This window comes from Varroa jacobsoni, unplaced genomic scaffold (genome assembly GCF_002532875.2).
Source record: "Varroa jacobsoni isolate VJ856 unplaced genomic scaffold, vjacob_1.0 scaffold_1088, whole genome shotgun sequence".
Classification (NCBI taxonomy): domain Eukaryota; kingdom Metazoa; phylum Arthropoda; class Arachnida; order Mesostigmata; family Varroidae; genus Varroa; species Varroa jacobsoni.
In genome coordinates, this window is record NW_019213990.1 from 694 (window position 1) to 4,932 (window position 4,239).

At 43.2% G+C, this 4,239-nt stretch overlaps 1 long non-coding RNA gene across 1 annotated transcript in view; it reads left to right on the forward strand.

Moving 5' to 3' along the window:
- Positions 1-2,681: 2,681 nt before the first annotated feature.
- LOC111266488 (uncharacterized) overlaps positions 2,682-4,239 on the forward strand; it is a 4,377-nt gene continuing 2,819 nt past the window's right edge. Inside the window, exon 1 of the long non-coding RNA XR_002684124.2 lies at positions 2,682-3,026. This is a non-coding gene — a long non-coding RNA (uncharacterized LOC111266488). The remainder of the gene's footprint in view (positions 3,027-4,239) is intronic.

The window sequence follows — 4,239 nt, forward strand, 5'->3', positions numbered from 1 at the left end:
GGAGGTAGCTCCACCAGAGCACTGGTCGGTGGCTATTCTCTATTGGCACACAGATGATCATGTCCATCCTCTGCACTTCATTGGGCTCAATTTCCCCATAATGCCCCAAGCCAAACGTGGTAATACCCCCCCCAAGAAACGACTGCTCTGTTTGAGTGGCTTCTCATTGAACATGTTCACTAAACGCCACTAGCGGGGCCTGGGGCCGTATTCTGATGGGCTCACCTGCTGATCGGCTAGGCGGCACACTATGTTGATCCATGTTTTCGTCCGGGCGCTCCAAATCGCTTAAGAGTGCCCGGGGCGGCCACTGAATAACAATTCGAATGCACAGATAGTCACAATCCTGCGGGGCTTAAATCTTCCCGTTGTAATTTGCTTGAGCCAGCAACCGGCAGATGGCGCTGCAGCGGTGTAGCGAAGGCAGTAGCAAGGAAGGTTTGTTGTTAGATGAACTATAGAAGGGTGGCTCAGGGTAAAAATATAAATCAGTTGACGTTTTTACTACCCAAGGTAACATCGATGGCGTTCTTTAGTAGAACCATCTTAAATGTATTTTATTCAAGATACCCGGCTTCTCCTAGAAAGCCCACCCTACTATTGCATACCATATGACAAGAAGGATTTAGATATGTTTTAACTAATTTCCAGGCAGTACCGAATATGATCATCTTTCCGATTTTTTTTTTCAGCAGGTCATCAGTGGGCAAAATGTTGATACGAACTTTTCGTATCGTAGTGGCAGAACTGTAAGGCCGAAATTTACATTCATTCATGTTCGCTGGGTACCTTGTATATAGGCAATATAAAAGCATTTCTAATATAGAATACATACAGAACGCTAAGATTGCGCTGTTCTTCTTGCGCCACGTTGTTCAGGAAAAAATGTTCTTGATGGTATGGCCCATAGGGGACTCCGCATCGGACGCACATACATTTTCCATTTGGCTTGCGGTACGAGCCAGTAGCACACACACACACACACACACACACACACACACACACCACATGGTAGAAACCATGCAGTGGATTATGATCTGCCGGATCTTCTTTCCGTGGAATTTTTCTATGTGGCAAAAAACGATTTCAGACATCCGATCCCACTGTTATCGAAGGAACTCCAGCGAATGTTTTTGATACCTTAAGCTGACATTGTAGATTCACAAAAAATTGCGCCACACCCATTAGCAAATACACGTAACGTTGGGGAAGGATGTATGCAGGGCCAGCGCTTTCTTAGGCAAAGGAGACTTCTTCTGGTTCAGTTTGTACAATTAGGCTATGCTAAGGCCATCTCATATGCTTGGGGTAATGCTTGGGGTCATAACAGAATAAAGTCAACCTTGAGTAACAGAAGCGCCTGATGAAGGCGAGTAGTGCAACCAGAGAGTGCCATTTGCTACTACTGCTCCTGCTTTTCGGTATTTCATGTTGGTCCCTGGGCCAGTATCCATTAAGCACTCCCGTCTTATGACGGGACATGTCTGCTGAGCTTGAAAAGTACTTGCCTCGTAGACCGCGAGTACATCGCCCTACAGTAGAGAGTTTGCTCTCATGGATTAGCGCTTTCCCATTATGCTGTTTAGCTGAAGAAGACTGAAGAAAGTAATGGGTTAAGCCCTAAAGCACTCTCTGTTACTTGTTGGCCCACGCCATCGTATCGTTATGGGACTCTCTTACAGAATTGAAGGGATGGGCTGGGTGAACCTTGACGAGTAGGATTTGGCAAGCAATCATTGTTCACTTTTCCCTACAGAAGCCGTGTTGTTCGTTCACGATCGTGCTTCAAGCTTCTAGAAAAACGGAGAGATGCATAAAAAGTATGGCTGAAAAAACTTCGTAGCAGCAGCTCCTTTGAGTGATTGAGTGATGAGAAATTCGGCTGTCGAAGATCGCCTTTGCTTTTTAGGTGACGATAAAGAATGTCTTCTGTCAGTCGTTTTGCGTTAGGCCGTCGTGTAGACACATGGTGTAAAGAGCAGTCTGACGTCGGGATGATACTAATGTCTCGTTAGGGCCTTCAGGCCTGATCGGACCTCGAAATGCTGCCTTGTTGGTATAGAACCTTTGCTGCCACCTCATCAGTCGTAATGTTGACGGCTGTTGCCTTATGCCGCGCTATACCACAGAGGCCCTTTCGGCATGGTGGTCCTGAAAGCATACATTTGAGCGACAAGCGTGTTTGATTTTATGAAGCAAAAAGTAATTCTAGACCACCACCGTGTAACTATCTCTGAGAGTATTGTTTTGTCTCGGGAAAAAGAGCGCCTCCTTCGTTTAGTCTGATAAATCTGTCTACACCGTCTCTGTAAAATGATAAAGAGAGGACCTATCTCGACTGGCGAGGAACCGTCTGGGCTTTGAAAGCACTAGAGATATATTGTTAAGTCACGGGCTGTCACGACGAGGTTTGAACCCGCCAACTGCGTATTTTAGAATATACCGAGGGGCGGCACTGTACTCGTTGACGTTAAGTCCGCCTGAAATGGGAAGGAGTTCATTATGGTGCTCCGACGTCTGCGTTCAACGATTTTACTAAAGCTGTCCGCTTTTTTTTTGAACTGCTATGTAAAACCTTGGCAGGGAAACGCGCGTAGCAACGGGCAGGTGACTTCTAAACGAGGCCTTAACCAGTAAAGAGTTCTTTGGTCCGAGGTACGCGACTTGAGAAGCAAGCAGGTTGGTGACGAGCCCGTCGGAAGTGGAGGACCACATCGCATCAGTGCACGTTGATTCCTTTCTCTCGGTTATGATCTAGTACTTAGAGCCCGCTAAGGCGTCAATCAGCAACCGTTCGATCTAATCGTGAATTGAAGTTACTTGCTACAATCATTGTCAATTTTAAGCAAAGAACTGAAACATCGTGTCAACTTATTTACCAGTTTTGTTGATCGTTTTCCATCGAGATGTTTTCCGATGCAAGCCACTAATTATAGAAACAGTGACCCAACGGTTAGGCTTTCTCCTCGGTCTCTTCGTCTGGTCGCTGCCAGATACTGGCTGCATCGAACAGTGCGTTGGCCCAGGTTTGATTCAACGCTATTGTGTTGACTTAGGTCGAAATATATGTTTATTTAAGGCTAGCCTTAGATGTATATTTCATCGTTTTCAAGACAATAATGTAAGGTTTACAATGTTTTATTTAACATTCTTATACTGTTTTTTTTCTACAATTTGGTCATGAAATCAATCGCGTATTCCCTACATTAAAAGACTATACGCTTTATAAAAGAACAGAATCTAATAGCAGCACGACCTATTACAATTTGGAGAGATCGGATTGTGAACTTTGTGTACGCTTCTTGAAAAGGCTTTGTTTCTATGTAAATGAATGACTAAATTAAGAGTAGAATCGGTCAAAGAGCTATTAGATTCGATTTTTAGGTTTTCATTTACAGAGTAGATCGTATGATTACTTCATAAAAAATGATAGATATATATATTTATACTTTGTGCCAGAAGCTACGGTTACCTCCTTGGGTTCTGTACTGAGATACGTAGTCTCAGTCAATCGATTGGCAAACATTCACTTCTCGACTTATTATTAGGCAGCCTTCAAAGCCTCTACTGAAAAGCACCTTCAAAAACTTCATAAATAGGAGGAGAAAATTGAACATCAGTTGCTAAACCACACCATCAAAATTACTTAGATAGAAAAATATTTTTGGCATGTGTTCTGGTTGCCGCATGCAATGATTGCATGCATTGTGGAACGACTTTCCCATATTATAACGATTCTGTTAAGCGACGGTCTTCATAACAAATAATGAGTCGAAAAATTTATTCTTTATTAAGACTTCGGGCAAGCGGTCATCAACTTAAAAGTAACTGCAGTGGTGGTAGATATATTGAAGGTGAACGTATTAGTTAGTGATTAAGATATGTTGAAATGACTTAGCGCACATACCTACGTATCACTTTGTTGGCTACTCGGGCTGCACTGTCCAGGTTAGAAAAGCCATATGCTGGTGCACGGTTTCTGTTACCTTCCAAACTCTTACCTTACTTTGGCAAAAACGAATGTCGATAGGGTAAACGCAATTATAAATTCCCATTGCGGTTTACAGTTTACACTATACTTATAATTCACCGACTTATAATTGATCACCTGAGTCATTTACAAGTACCTTCTATGCCATTTCGTCCTAATCAGATTCACTTACGTGACTCTACTGGTTGCCCATATGGAGGCCTCATAGGGCTATTTTGGAACAGACATCTAATAGAAGATAGGATTCT